Source organism: Myzus persicae, unplaced genomic scaffold (assembly GCF_001856785.1).
Source record: "Myzus persicae strain clone G006 unplaced genomic scaffold, MPER_G0061.0, whole genome shotgun sequence".
In the NCBI taxonomy this organism is placed as follows: Eukaryota; Metazoa; Arthropoda; class Insecta; order Hemiptera; family Aphididae; genus Myzus; species Myzus persicae.
In genome coordinates, this window is record NW_019101135.1 from 214,662 (window position 1) to 232,590 (window position 17,929).

General features: G+C 30.6%; 1 protein-coding gene across 2 annotated transcripts in view; it reads left to right on the top strand.

Annotated features, from left to right (window-relative positions):
* LOC111027880 (WD repeat-containing protein 47) overlaps positions 1-17,929 on the top strand; it is a 49,878-nt gene that overhangs the window by 10,545 nt on the left and 21,404 nt on the right. The window lies entirely within an intron of this gene.

Below are 17,929 nucleotides of genomic sequence, written 5' to 3' on the forward strand. Positions count from 1 at the left end.
TCGTTGGCGTCGTCCACGACGTCTCTGCGTCGAGATTCTATCAACTCGGCGCGTCGCGATTCGCTGTCATCGGCATCGCCGCCGAATTCCTCGCTGTCGTCTACCGCTGCAGCTGCATCCGGCGTGGTGTTGCGTCGCGACTCGACGGGCGCTGGCCGGAAGGACTCCTTATCGGCGGTGCCAGCCTGGCGACGGTTTTCCACTGACTCGTTGGACTCGGTGCGCCGGAACTCGTGGGACCCGACAGGCCGTAGGGGCTCGTCTGGTTCGTCGGCCGGCTGCGAAGATCCCATCTGGGAGGAGACCTGCAGGGTAAGTCTGGTGCAGCTGGTCTGCACTTTAAAATATCATACACAATTTTCTATGCGCTCACAGTTTTGTTGCATACCTAATATTGTAATAAGAGCACAGTACGAAATATGTACTGATATTATTACTATACTGTTGTTATTATTGTTATTATTATTATTATTATTATTATTATTATTATTATTATTGCTATTATTATTATTGTTATTATTATTAATACGTATCTCCTCTGAGTCCATTTGGGTATTAATGCTCTATGTGACTATGGCTCTATGGTATCACGGTTGTATACTTGTATGTAGGTGGGTATATTCATATTCTGTATAATGTAATTACTGCATATTATTCTGTTACGGATGAGAAGCTGAGAACTATTATAGATTTTGAATAATATTCTTACTACATAAGAGTGTAATATCAACAAGTGTTGTTAAAGTATGAGGAATTAAAAAATAATGATTATGCATTTTTATTTATTTTTTCATAATTACTTGTCAAGAGGATGTCGGTGCATTTTTTTCTCTCTCTCTGACCCACTCGAAACATGGCAAATTGTACGTTCACAATAATGATTATAATTATAATAATTTCTATAATTAGAGTGAAATGACCTCTTATAAAATTTAAAGGGAAGATTATTATCCATGGCATTTCATAGGCTTTTTATTTAATCTTAAAGCTAGTTATAAGTATTGAGTAATCTATGTTGTGCGTTGGTCAGAAATAGAAATACAAATGCTCTGACAACCTCTTATAAGTTATGATTTGAAATTTCTTAAAAACTGGTAAATATATGTACTTACCGTTGCATATCTTCAATATTTATGTTCTCGTTTTACTTAATTGTAAAATAAATCCAAGGTCTGGATACATTTTATTAACATTTTTTTGAACATTTAAATACACAACTTGTAAATATTATTTTACACTAAGGCCTAAGGGTATGTGAAAAATAGATTAATACATGTACAAAGACTCGTAGACTTCAATTAGAGAAGCCACATCAAGTGGCGTTTTAAGTACCTCTCAAATAACGGTAATAGATAATGCATATTAAACCGAATTTCTCATCTCCATAAAAACGTCTTTAAATTTTTTACTACGTCATTTGTAATCGTATATTTTTTGATTTTTAAGAGTTCAATTTATCAACAATAAAATTGCCGTGCCATAGCTGTTGTATTTGCAAACATACCAAATCCTATAATAACCACCACCCATTGTATTTGTGATTGTTTTCTCGGCGATGAGGTATCGGTATTTGAAGACCGATCTGTGTTGTATCTACTCGTCCACACGTCTCATATTATGTTTGCCTATATATTATGCCTACCTGTATAATGTCTGTATATGTATTGGCCAAATAATCTGCTTGCTCACATTGTGCGTGACTCGATACGTGATGGTATTATAAGATTGCGTCACGCTTCTGTATAAAGTCGACGATATTCAACAAGTCAGCATCATCTTGTTAACACAGTCGGGCCATAGGTATAACGACTGGGAATGGTTAAAGTTAGAAAAACTCTAGTTTTATCTCACCCATGATGTGTATATGAAGTAAACCATACTTAAAGGTCCCGTAAATCCTTGAGATTCGTGGACAATGCGACACTGTGATGGTCAGTTGGCACAGTGGCTGTGACGTTTGATTATTTATTTCATTATTAATATTATTACTATTATTATTATTATATCATATTTTATTGTTCGTTTATTGTAACGCCTTATAATCACCAGAGAGATGTTGTTGACAACGCCAATTATTTACGTGTGTGTTTGCGCCTCTGGACACTGCAGTTGAAAATAGTTTTTAGGTCGTTGGCTCTGTATATATTATATAATATATATATACTTCGTTTTGGACATAATGTCTTCTTTTAGCCTCGAGCAGTCGAGCCTATATGCGTTATTGTTATTTTCGATCTTATAATATTGACGGAGCTATAAAGGCGTGTGTTCTATTCACATGACAGATATTGCCTGTGGTGCCTTTTTTTTTTGCGAAATTGTTTTGGTTTTGGGTTATGTCAAATCACAATTGTTAAAATGGAATTTTTTTTAAAAATTATTAAAATTATTTGCAAACAAATTGATAATATTCCATTTAGCATTTCAATAGTGTACCTACATCGTATATAACAACATTTTGAATAATTTTGTACTAATAGGTTGATAGTTAATTTTTAAAACCGGTGGTTAAATAATTAGTTAATGGTTTGATTAGTTATACTTATTTATTTTATTTTACCTTTACTTTGGTATATTATTTATTAGCTAAGTTACATATTTTTGGGTACACCATGTTTGAACAAAGACAGGTCTTATATTTATTTAAAATTTAAACTGCGAGCTAATTATAAATAATTACTTAGTAAATACCTAATTACACAAAACCTTTTAAACCATACATTAGTGCAATTTAATAGTATTAGTTATACATTAGTTCAAACGAATGTTCAGCACAAGTAAATACTAAATAGTAGTTATAATAATATATTTATTCCAAATAAGAGAGGGGCATTGTTTTTAATATAATTTATTTTTCATGTTAATACCTCCTAACATTTTATTTGATGTACCTATTTATTAGTTAATAAGAAGTAATGTTCAAACTTTTTTCGAAATTATCTTATATTATATAATATCCATGTTCAGTTTATATAATTACCAACTTTAAGATCAGCCAAATAAGGTATTGTTCAGGTTAAATAAAAACCCGAGTTCTGTCTTTTTGATACTTGTTTAATTTTGTATCCATAAAATAGTTATTAAATCATTGTGATTAATAGTAGTTGATGATGTGGGTAGTTTGTTATAGATCAAACTCATATTTCTGTTTTAATTTAAAATGTTGAAAACGAATGGTTAAAATAAAGTGTAATTTGTTTTACGCATGTCAAAATAAAAACAAACTGTTTATAATACCTTTCATATTTTTAAAATAATTAAAAATAATAACAAGTGTATCATTATTTTTTTCTTCCCACGTAAAATAGTTAGTCCTACATTATACATATTTGTATTATGACCCTGTTTTTTTTATCGAGTTTACATATTATGCGGTTTTTAATAATTTCGTTTAAGTTTATTATACTGATAATATTTAGTTACGATAGTAGGTAATAATACGCATTCTTGACATGAAAAAATAATAACTCTTAGGAATTTGTTGTTTGTTTTGATTTTGTTTTCAAGAATATGGTTATGACTTATAACTAATTGTGATAGGTAACAGTATTTTATAATATTTTTAGTATACGAGATGAACTTACCTCTGTAAATGTACATTATTTTTGGTGACATTGGTATCCACACAGGATTTTTGTCTCCATCAAGGTTTGCTCAAGGTCTATGCCATACGAGAAGATGCGTGGTATGTAGGCGATTGTATATGTCCTTACCACTAGCCCACATGACTTCCACACCTATGTGTGCACATATATTAGGTATATATCGTAAATATATATAGCCGTCAATCTATAACTAGTTAGCGTTGGTCAAGGATTACATTACGGAAACGTTCGGGAAATTAAAATGTATACGCTAGTCAATGACTAGTTACATACTTGTATCAATCCATACAATTTTGAAATATTTTTCTCGACGTTCAATAGTATATCTCCTATTTAGGAACAAACATTTCTAATAATTATTCATAACTTTTGTTGTTCATATTATATAGTATCATCACGATTTAAAAAAATACCGATTTTCTTATTATTGCGGCCCACTGGTGTGTGGTGTGTTATAATTTGCCAATGTGTGCAAAATACGATTTAGGAATACGAATATACCACTACAAGTCTACAAAGGAATGTTCTGGTTTTATCTTTTTTTTTTGAACATATATACTATGTAGTGTACTCAGATCCTTTATTTTTCCGATTGTGGTTAAAACGACAGACGTTCGTAAATACTAACCTGTAACTTATTACAAATGTATTCATACGAAAAAAAGTTTTTGTAGGCAATGTATATGAAATACTATATTTTATTTTGTCTTAACGGAACCGTATACTCGTAGAGTTGTAGCGATCTCTTTCATTACAAAAACCGGTTTGTTTTTTCGTGTTGTTTTCGAGAAACAACGGGTCCCCCCGTCCGTCGTACCCCATTATGGTGGTATTCCGTAAGACCGTAACCCACGGTGGAATGATTTACATTTCACGCACAAACACACACGACACCACCACTCCGGTTTATTAGAAAAATAATAATTTTAATGGACTCATCATCGAAGATCGAGAGAATCTGGTTTTTTTAATACATTTGTCTTCTCTAATCTTTTAACGACCGTAAGTCAGCATAAACGGTTCAAGCTTAAGTTTACCGGGGTCGTAAAATAATGCCGAGTCTTCCAAACTGACTGCTTCTACGGTACAATCACAACATTAAATATATTATATACCTATATATTCCTGCATTATATAGGGCCTATAGGCTATATTTAATATTTATACCTAATATACTAAATTCAATGGAACGTTTGGTTGACGAAAGAATGAGAGAGGACACGCTTTTATTTTGTATTGTAGCGTTCGCCCGGACCTATAATGTTATTGCTTACATATTATATTCCTTACTATAATATACAACTATTACCGCGGTATAGGTCGAACCGCCCCACACTCTGCTTTGCCGACTGTGTTCATTTCTGCTATAGACGTTGTTTTCATCGACGTCGTCGCTGCGATGGGAATAGTTTTACCGCCGAATGAAAGTAGAACACTCTGATGATCAGTCGACCTGACCAGAGTTTTTACACCGTAGTTTTCCCTCAGTAAACTCGCGCCGGTTCCGTCCGACGAATCGTCGCATTGTAATAGTATAATATCGTTACCTATGTAAAATGTAGGTACACACACCGCCGTCAGTCTGTCCGTCGTGTCCAAACTTTTCGGAATAATACACTTTAAAACCGTTTTCGAATCAAACATTGCCTCCTTCGGTGCGACGATGATAACAGTTTAATCATTCCGTTTATCTATTATAGTTGTGACGACGTTATTCTTCCTTTTTTAATTTGTATGCATCAATCGCTCCGAAATAGTCATTAGCTGTCGGTATCCAAATATTACGTCCAATGCAGGTAATAATTATAAATAATTATTATTTACGTTTTCGAAGCAGTTCTATTCGAGTTTTGTTTTTTTTTCTCCTTTAAATGCGTCCAAAACACATTGCGATAGTGTATAATTTCCACACATTTGTGTTGGTTTTGTTTAATTTGTACTCAAATACCCAACTTTCGCAGGTGTCATTTGTTTTCGTTTGTTTGCTCATGATACGATATTATAATATATTATTATGCATCCCTGTGCCTATTATACCTACTCTATTGTAAATGCGCAATTTTATTAGCCAATATATTATGTTAATATGTGTAAATATGTATGTGTGTATTTATGCATAATTTACACTCAACATTATGTATATATGGTGCTTACTATGATATGTGGGTCTATGCGTTGGTGGTCATAAATTTCCATTCGTCAGTTAAATGATCTTTGCAAATTTTCGATGTTTGTTTATATAATCGTTTAATACTTCTATTGTACACCAAAACAATATAATTTATACATAAACAGGTGACAAGGCAAGGCATCTAGGAATACTTACTATTCCATTTTTAATTACATATTTTTCTACAATTGCACAATAACCAATTTGCTTGGGTTGCTAAATCCAGAAATACATAATTATGTTTAGCATTAAAGTTCTTGATTATTATAGTACAATACTTAGTCTGCAGCATGCATTGATTTAAAACAATTAGTGATATTAAATTGCTGTGTTATTTTTCAAATGATACTTGATAAATATAATTTAAAATAGATTTAAACAGATTTAGTTTTATTAAATAATATAATATATTTTACAGACTGTTTACAGTGTTGGTTTTGAGCAGCAATGTTTTTTGACGATGATGTATTTAGATTATTATTTAAAATACAAAATCTGAAGTTTAAATAAACATTATTTTATTATTATAACTTTTTTAATAGATTTCATTAAAATACATTTTGTTTATTTATATTATACGTTAAACATTCACAATATAAAAATACAGGTAAACAAAAATAAAAATAAATGTTTTATTTAATTTTTTAATTTTATAATTATAACTTTCATAAGCCTCCTACTATATAACTATTTCATTATTTACGTTACAATACACATATGTTGCCTACCTGTTATCATCATTCATGATTCATGCCCTACAATTACACATTCAATTTAATAGCATGTATAATGCATATACCGTTTATTTAATCTAGATAAGTTAAATATTTAATGTATAGGCGTATAACTTTCATTTTGGTATAATATTATTTAAAAAATTCAATTTAGAGATTGCACGTATTGTTTATAAATTATAATAATGCAGTTACCTAATCGTGGTAAGAAAATGTGTAAGGATTTATTAATATAATTTTATGTAAATTAAAATTTTTTTAATTCTGTCTAATTATTTTTTATATTTTTATTTTGTCTATTAAAAAATAAAAATTCACAAACTAAAACGCGTTTTATTATTAATTTAATTGAAAGATATAAAGCTGACTTCCCAATGTGTATTTTTAAGTTAATTTTAATGAATAATATGAATCATCGTTATGCTGGATTATTCTCAAAGATAAAAAGGGCGTACCTACTTGTTTTCACCCAAAATTAATTGTTTGCTTTTATACCACATTATTATCTATCTTTTTCGTTCAAACTCAAAAAGATGGTTTTGTTTTTCGTTCATAGAAATACTATTCATCACTATAGAAGTCTAGAATAACCTATTTATCAGAGCATTTTACATAAATTGCACAACTTCAATGTTATATTATGGTCAGATATTTATCTGTATTGTTGATTTTAACTTATTATAGTGCACAAATGTACAATTTAATATTTTGTATAATGATAAATGCATAATAATGTATGATTAATTATTATATTAAATAACCTTAGTACAGATACCTACATAACAAAAGTATATTTCTGTTTGGCTTGAATCACAGGTAAATATTTTAAATAAATCAGCGCTATCATAGTAACGTGTAAGCATAATGGCTGCAGTCTTTTAACAGCTGTGAAATATTGTATCTCTTAGTGCAGTTTGTTTGGAAACAAAGACATTTATATACAATGTATTCTAGCTCTTTCTTTCTTCAATCCTTACGGAAAACGTCATTGGTGTGAGAGAAAGGTCCAACGCGTTGAATAATTGCATCACATTCTTATAGAAAAAAATAAACGAACAAAACATTTTGGTTACCCCTGTATTTTTTATTGGAAATGCTATTTAAGTTTTTAGTTTATAAACGTTAAAGTATAGACTATACTTAAGTGTATTGTGTATAACGCATAAAAAAAAAAAACATTATTTGTGGACCTTACTATACTAATAAATACAATGCAATTAAATTTAAATTAATATACTTTTAAAAGCCATACAAATGTATAATATATAATAATTTTTATTTCTATGAACGAAAACCGAAAGATTTATTTTGAGCAAAAACAGATCATCCATCATTCAAATTCTGATTTTTGTTAATCGAAATTCGATTGAGCCCGTTTTGAGTAAATAAATTTAATGCACCTACAGTCGTAGACGATTGTCTTTGAGAATTGATTATATGTTAATAGTTATGAGTACCTGATGATTTGAAAATTATAAATGTATATTGACTTTAATAATTTGTAAATTTGTCTGGTTATATCAGTTTTATGGAAAACCATTATTATTTTGGTTAGTATACATATACAAATTGGTATACAAATAATGATAACGGAAATACGACAGGGAATAGCACCCATTGATACCAATATTAATACTAGCTAGAATATTTCATTTTTTTCCTCTGTGATATTTTGATTTTACTTGGCAGTTTTGAGACAACTTTATTTGTAAAATATTATAATATCGTTCTTTAGTATAAATAATTATAATTCGCCGCCATTGGTTATTTTATTATAGTTTGCCATTAGTCTTATAAACTTTGATTTTTAACTTTGGTAGGGATTTAAAATCATAAATAAACTACTTAAAAAGGCATTGTGTGCAAATGTTTACTTACATTTAAAAATAGATATCAAAATGTTTTTAATTGGCACCTATTATTTCTCCAGGTACTTACATATATCATAATTTAATATTACGTCTGATAAATGTCGTATACGTATAAAATGCATTTTCCCGTTAAGTATCAATATTATTCACTGTGCGAATGAAATTATTAAATACATATAAAGTGTTCTTTATACTTATAATACCTTTTCACTATTTTTGTGACTAAGTTGCTTAATGTATTGCATAGTTTTTAATTTACAGGGAGTTCATAATGCATTTTTTTATGCCATTGCCGTTTATTCCAATATTATTATATTATTATTACAACTAGATGAACAACAATATATAACCAATTATAATTCACATTCACAATATCAAATTTTACATGATGAATGATGATAATATGTAATTGTTATACAAATGTTATGTTATAATTATTTTGGTTTTTTTCGAAGTCTGCCTGATAATATACATTGTTATATGTGTAATAATTATAATACTAGGTACTAATACATTTAGTTTTAAAAATGAATATATATAACACCTGGCACTATAATGTGTATTTACGTTTTGATCTATATTTAGACATATATTATACACTTTTTAGCTAGCAGTGAATTAGTTAAAGTAGTTAATTATCAACGGAATTAGTTTTAAGTATTTTTACTGTTAATTGTTTACTTTTGTACCTACCTGATATTGGTAAATCGTTTTCAATCTTCATTTTTTGTAAAACAGTTCAAAGTGAAAAATATCCAAATAGAAATTATTTGTTTTTAGAAGCTAAAATGGTTTTGTATCATATATTGAATGTAATATAATATAATATATTACTTAAAAATATACTTGGTAGAAATATATTTAACAATGTATGTTATGTTGCCAAAACTATTTAGATTAAGGGGCTAAACATAGTATCATTGTTAACGATTTATAAGGTGTTCAGTATAGGCAATAATTCTGATCAATATTATGATATATTACCATTATTAAATTATAATTAATAATAAAAAGTCATTACAACACATTTCTGAGTATAGGAAACTACCTACCTACACACGGAGAATTTAAAATTTTTAAGCTGCTTCTAATCCTAAAAAAAATTAATGGCAACTCATAGGTATATAAAAAATTCTAAAAATTCTAAAATATTAACAATATAACTCACAAAGCTTATTCGTATTTCAAATAAATAACTCACATAGTTTCAAATAATGATAAAAATAAATCTTTGAAAATGAAGTGTTTATTTTACAATATTATAACTTATAAGGAATCAAAACTAAAACAAAATCACATTCTTTTTAATATTTAATTAATTTGTATATAATTATCGCATGGTAATGTATATTTTTTTAATTGATTTTTATTTCCTCCTATTTGGTGTGCAAGTGCATTATATAGTTATACTCATAGAAAGCGTGGAAAAGTTACTAATTAATTTAAAAACCTATATAGATATAATGAATTATACTTAAAATTATAGCTGTGCATTATATCCAAGAACATAAGATGTAGCTAACTTATTGAATAATATAATATACTACTAATGTAATGTGGAAATTTGTTAAAGCAATATAATGTACTCATAGGTACTTTATAATATTTATTGTTTAAAATTTTTAATTTTAAATATATCAATTTGTAAGTACAGTGTATAATAATATATATTATCATTCAAAATAGTTAAAATAATAGCCATTATTTTTAATGGCATTTGTACATAGTTGTTGGACAGACAACCTTTATTTGCGGGAACTGATTGACGGGTTGACAATTTTGTAGATTGTCATAACTTATAACTTATACAATATAAACCAAATATTGATACAAGTTATAGAATAACAAATTAATAATTTAGATTATAAATTATGTTTGTGAATTATATTTGTAAAGATATTGACAAATTTATTCAAATTATAATTAAAGATAGTTTTAGATTAAGTCTTAGTTTTTTTAGATTTTGAGCGAAGCGACATGTGTTTTTTTTGTTCTACCACGTTTTTCGCAGAAAATTTGCTTAAATCTTCTGCTTTAGAGGTTGCGTTTTGTATAAAATTTGATTTAGTTAATATTTGAGAGAGCGCATTTCAGAAGTAGAATATTCTCAGTACTATTTTCTTAATAATATTGGAATAAACTAACTAAGTAGCAAGAAGCCGATAATATTTACGCAACATCAGTTTTTAACAAAATCATTCTTGATGTTTTTGTTCTAATTCAGATAGGATTTACTCCATTGATGATTGATACACGACTGATTTTTTAAAAATATTTTAATTCTTCTATACGTTCATAATAAAGTTTAGATGTAGAAGCATCATATTTACATAATATTAAATTATTTTTGTAAAATACTTTAAAATGAAACGGATTGTTAAGTCATTAAATTGTTTTTAATTTTGGCATTAAAGTTAAAAATGTATTTTGTCTTATCAATATAGACTGTAGATAGTGTTTTGAGAAAAATTGTTGAATTTTTGTACTACATGCATTATGCATTGAAAATTGTTAGTTTTTTGATGTTACGAACTATGTAAATAAATTATCGAATAGTTTGACGAAATTAACCTGGGGGTATGTATCATTATTGCTACGGTTGGTTAAAGTACTTGATTGTCTTGTAATATCAACTAACTTGGATATTGCATAATATATAACAATTATTAACAATCTTTTTAATTACGATCAAGTCACGTGTTTATTAATTTAACGATGATAACAGTGTAATATTTTTTATACATTTTATTATTTGAAATATTTTAGTTACAATGGGATCATAATAGGAGCAGCATTATGTACGGAGATTTTATAGTTTACTATACCGTTGTATATACCTATATAGTACGGATGTATTGGTTGAACCGTTATCACTGAGGTTCCGTCTGTAGTTTGTATCATGAATTATGACATACCTACCCAAGTATCTATTATATAATAAAATATTATGTAGATCGATTCATCTAGCGCTTATGAGAAAAGGAACATTAAGAAACACACGACTGCGCTCGTCGGCACATCGATCGCGTGAAAACGAGAGAGCTCATTGTCCTGCGGTGAAGTTTTACACTTACGCCACGTGATATGGTGTACCTGTATAATATTTATTAGGTATAGTTAAAATTGTACTGTGGTGGACGCGATCGGTTGGTCTCGCGACTTTTCCTCGTTACGCCGCCGCCGCCGTGTGGTTGTCACACTCCAAATATCATCTCGTGTCGTAAATTAAACGGCGAGTCTTTTTCTTTTCAAGTTCCTCTGGGTCGCGGTTAACTAACACTGGTTATATGTGACTCTTATTATGTGAATTGAAGTCTCGTACGATTTTCAGTACTCACAGCTGTAGTGAGCAGGCTTTATCGACTACCGTTATCTTACAATATGATAATTTAATGTAAAAGAAAATAAATGCGTTTGTGGATACTTAAGTGAGTGTACTCTATTGGCTATTGTAATACGAATAGTTAGTTAATATTTAACAATAAAAATAATCATGCATTGACGTCGTACTATTGTAATAATAATAAATTATATGATTGTTTGAATGTGTAATAAATATACACTACATTGATCGCTTAAATAATTTAAGAGAATCCTTAGGAGACAATTCCCAATAGTTATTGAGTGGCCTATTACAATTATAAAAATTTTAATTTTATTACCGCATGAATACAGTGGTGCAAATAAGCAAAATATAACTGGAGGCTCAGTCTCTTGATATTTTTTTTCTTAGAAATTGTATAAACCTGTAGAAGAAAGTCGGGAAAAATATTTCAAGTGTATGGGTAGTATGCCGCTCGAGTAATGTTTGAGAGGTCTTGCTCAAATTTCGTGGGGAACAAACCCCTATTTGTATCACTGTCTGAGCTCTTCCCTGTGATAAGTAGATACTGCTGATGACAAAAACCTTATAGGTCATATACCTACTTGATAATGATGTGCGTTTGAGCGTTTCATTATACATATTATGACGAAGTTGAATTCACAGTTTAGGTTATCGTATAATTCTCATAAAGTGACCATAGTGTCTTCTTCGTTTGATTGTGGTATACATTTTATGCAACTGAGCAATGCCTTTGAGTTTGTACACGCTTTCTTAATAGATTTGACTGTTATAACATAACTCAAATGACTAAATAGTAAATATCATTGTAAACGAGCACGCATTACGATTTCATACAAAACGCATAACGTGGCAGTGCATCGATTACGTATGTATTATTATTTACTTAAAACTTACATAGATCTATTAAAGTTATTAGGTGGACCGTAGTTTATTTTATGTTAATAATTAACATAATGTTATAATTATTATTCGTAATTTTCTCTTTCGTAACTGCTCTGGTGTAATACCCACTCTGTCTTCTTGTAAATTGTGTATCAATTCAATTATACGTGCCAAGTAAACATGCGGCGGAATAGAACACACATACACGTATATAAACGCATAATACTGTAATAGTCATTAGTAGAAAGTATAATATGTTATATGCACTTCGAAGTCTCGTGGCTAAATTGTTATAAGACCGAATAATTTCCAATGACGATCAAATAATATTGAACTTATTACATCCAAGAGTCGATGAACTATTATTTATTTATTATTATAGCCCGACTGCTGAAATGATAACAATTTCACCTATATGTATTATTGCTGTAACCCAATAAATACTCCTATCTCAATGTCAAAAAAAAAAGTGGTTCCGAAAAAATAAAATTATTTTTATTAAAAGTCATATAAATTGTTATTTTAGTTATTACTTTAATGGGTTTTTAATATTTATACTCATCATCAAGATCGCAGTAATATTCAAAACTTGTAAAACTTACTATTTTTTATATTAATTATCACTGATTTGCGTTAAGAGTGTCATATAGTTCATAAAATGTGTTATGAATCGTCTTGACAAATACGCGTATTTGTCATTTAACTTTGTCACTTGGTATATCTATTACTTTTTTTTTGTCATTTCAACGGCTGTCAGAGAAATTAGACCTCTATATCTACCACACTTTTCTCCATACATAATAATATTATATTCAATCGACTAAAAAGAATATTGCTGCAGTGTCCTAAATTGAACCACCTGTATTGATTTTTAATTATAAAATACAATCTATACCATTGATAAATATATCATGTATATACATATTATATTGTACTGTAGCAGTTTTCGTTTACGGTAAATTATTGTTTTACCGGAAAAACGATGTAGGTAATCGTCACGAGGGGAGGCCGTCTCGGGCACACGACGGAGTGTGCGCCGTCTTGAGATATAATAATATATAATTTACCAGCAAAAAACTAAACGAAATTCGATTATACGTGTCTAGTCGTTCGGAAGACTTGCGACACACAAATCAGTTGTGACGGCCGACGGGTTAAGGAGACGACTGGAAACAAGATAAAGAAGTTGTAGATGTCACATATATATACTACCTACCTATAGTACCATTTATTTATATTATTACGTATATTGTATATGGGTATATCAAGATCACGAAAACAACTACCAACGTCACTTAAGTTTATTGCACCGTGTGTACACATTTTTGATTGTGATTATCGCGGAGCATAATATTTGTAATTTCGTATACCATAAAAACCTTAAATAGCACTTAAGGATTTTCCTCCTAATAAAATCTCAAACAATTTTATTTCGATGGTACCACGCCTGAAAGAAAAATGATCTGTTTTCTGTATAACACTCTGAAGATTTTAAACTGTTTTGTGTCGATCATCAAAATCTACCTTGATACCATTACGCAGTTTGACATTTTCAAAAGACTCCCAATAACTGTTTTTTAATTTTAGATATAGATGGGAATAAATCAAATAATAAAAGAGGGGCATACTTCTTACATTTATTGAATGTGTACACTTCACGAATTCAATATAAGTAATTTTTATAATGCAGTAACTGAATGTTACTTATATGCTTTTTTACGTTAAACTGCTGTAATGGCTATACCGAAATACCTATGTTGCGGGCACTTGAAATTTGAATGATACTTTTTTTTTTAATCATAATGCCTGATTGGTTAGACCATAGTTCTGGAAATAAAGGATTATTGAAGAGTTCCATAATAAACTGATTAATGGTTCATTAAAATTGAATGTACCTATTAATCGTCGGCTCTTAAATCGTGTTGTTAAGGGACCACCAGAAATTTAGAGCTTACAATTGATTAGTTAAATGTATATTCATTGTTTATGTGAAATATATTAAAATTAGAATATTTACTGCCCGTTAACGTCTGTTGAGGAATATTCGCCTTATCCGCGGTGTATACAGGCGGTAAAGAGCCTTTGAGTCCGGAAACACATACGACACTGATGACAAGCGGTCATCACCATAAGACGATTAAATGCAGGAGGCCGTTAGAGCGCCAATCTGGGTTTTCCCCACTCACCACGTTCATGACTGCGACGGAGGCGGTAGGGGACCACGGCGGCGACAGGTTGGCGTTCACGTCGTCGCGCGCGCGTACACATCCGTTCAGTCGCTCTTATATTGCATTCAGTTCAGTGCGTTCAGTTCGCACCATGAGGCGCGCGTGGCCTCCCGTTTACCGTCCTCCGCCGCAACAAAAAGTCGTCTCGGCCGCAGCGATGCCGCAGATGCAGTCGCCGACGATGGCAGCTGTGACGCGTTTCCGTCGTGAATCCGTTGCGGCCGCAGCCGCCTCGGGAGCATGTTTCGTCATCGCCGCGCCGTGTTCGTGCAGTCCACCGTTGACCGTCCACAACCAACAACAATATCCGGCGTACCATCAACACCGCAGTCCGCCACCACCATTACCTGCCCGGAACGGCTGTCCGTACCGCTGTTGCGTGGATAGCCGCCCTCAAAAGTCGTCTTCCCATCCAGTGATGACGCGGTCGCCTTTGCAGCGGCCATATCAGCAGCAACACAACCATAACCAACAACAACAACAACAACAACAGCAACAACAACAGCAACAACATCAACACCAACAACAACTGAATTCACAACGGCGGTGTGCGTACGTCAGGCCTCGGCCTTCCAGGTCGCTCGAGAACCTTCTTCGGGTCGTCGAACTGGATGATCCCGCAGTGGTGGCCGGCCACCGTGGTGTATACGAAAAGAGTTGTCACTACGGGAATCCCAGGCGCAAGATGAAGGTGACCGGTAAAGAGAACAGGCACGCGTGGAAGCGCAGGTCGATGGAGAGCCTTCTGTCGGCCCGCGACGTCAATGCCAAAAACTTTGAATTCTTCCACCACGTAAGACGAACAAACTACGAGTATTATTAAGTATAATTATATATTTACATGCCCCTCCTGCTGTATCTCAACGATTAAGTAATATTATTATTATTTATTACCTACTTATTAGTTATTACAGCCGATTATGGCGTTGTGAACTTTTTTTTCATAGGGGAAGTCAAATATTCCACCCACCCACCATCTAACTCAAAACGCGATTAAGTTATTTACCTACCGCCATATTTTTAAATTTAGGTACTTATAAATACTAAAATAGGTTCTATTACTAAGCTTTTATACGTGGGCTATACTACCGTCCGTCCCTTAGGAAATTCGAAGGTGACCGTCCTTCGCCGCCCCACTGTCTACTGATTATAGTCATAACAATGAAGTTTCATCGAGGTTTTGGTATTTTGTCATAAATTAAATGTCATTATATCGATAAACCACAATCATGTATTTTTCCATTAAACATGTAATATTTTAAAGCTGTGGCATAATAATATGCTTTTCTTTGAAAATTTAACCATACAATATACACCTACCCTCTACCTATAACATATAACGTAAAATATTGTTGTCGTTTAATTTGCCAAAGAAAAATATTTGGTCACATGTCATATAATATTTATTGTTGTTAATCGCTAAAATAATCTAACCCATTAATATTCGATACAGATGAGTTAAGATTTTTCTTATTTTTCTATTTTTCATCAATAGTTTAATCTGCATCGACTACGGTAATGATTTCTGTTTTTACTTATGTTCACGAGTGCCCTAGTGGTATTTTTGTAAAAGATACCTGTAATATACATGTATTCATTGTACTCCTCCATGGCTAAGCTAGATTTATATGCATTGGCGTGTTTGACGTTTGTAATAGAGAACCCTTTAACAAATTTGGTTAGTGATATCTACGAATCGCTTTATAATGATAGCAATTAATTCTTTTATTTGTAATCATATTTCATGTATATAAATTATATTATATTTATTGGAAATATATAAATTAACCTGGTAAACATTAAACGCGTGTTTTGTGGTATAATTTATCAAAAGTAAAATAAACACGAATAAAAACTATTGTAAAAAATGTATTTTTGTAGCCATTTGTCGTGGTTTGAAAGTTTGAGCAAGTTGCCTCGTTATATTATGCCTAATATTCTCAATTTTTTAAATCAGTGATTTCTTCTACGGACGAAACAATTTTAATGTTCAAAATTCTATAGATTTATTTGAGTGTAACTCTAAAAATGATTTAGCATTAAATAGTATGTAATAATTAATTTTGGATTCCTAGTAACACAACTTGTTTTAAAATAAAAAGATGCTTCTCATTTTCACTTAAATTATGGTTTTAAAATTATCTGTAATTAAGTTGTTCATTTTAACACATTTTTATTACGTAATATTTTAACATATTTTTCTTTTTTGTATTGCATATGCGTATTTTACTATTTTATACTGCGGATAAATCTTGGCTTTAATAATAATACATAGTAGGTACTTTTTTTTAATGCATTCCGTCTATCGAAGTCATTTGACAATAAATTCGTTTATTATACCCAATAATAATAAATGATTTTCTGTCACAAATTGTAAATTGTTCGTTATATGTAATATTGTCATTTGAAAGATATATTATTATACAGTTTTCCGTGACATTACGAATTTGTATTAATGTATTATCCCGTTTAATTCATTTCCGTATTCTTCATATTATCGTTTGAATTTGGTATTAACGAGCCGTAAAAGTGGGATGATATGTTAACTCGTCGTATCGTCCACCGTGCACGCTTAACCGTATTCTTATGAAAATGTTTATACCCGACACTAATTGTTTAATCTTTTTCTTTTAAAAAATGTGACCATTATTTTAAATCACTTTCATTTCAAGTCGACGATAATCTTGTATTACTGTGTATGACTGTTGAAGTACTTATCTATTTAGGTAATTAATTATTAACTGTCGATCTTTCAACTACTATAATATCGTAGTCGGGTGATAATCGACGACATTCAGAAATAGTAAATAAGAACATTTTTACCCTGGTCATTCTGCAGGTAAATAGATAATTGCGTGGCGTTCACTTCAAATATATTTATTTTTTTTTATGTTGAATTGTCTAAAAATTTTACCGATTCCTATTCGTTAAATTATATACATTTTTTTACGTATTAGGTATTAATAATTTTTATTTTGATTATTGTATTACGTTTAGTAAAAGAAATCGATATGTGGATGTGGATATTATATTGATCGGTTCTACTCTAGCTTGGTATTGTATTATATGTATTATAATAAAATATTAGGTATG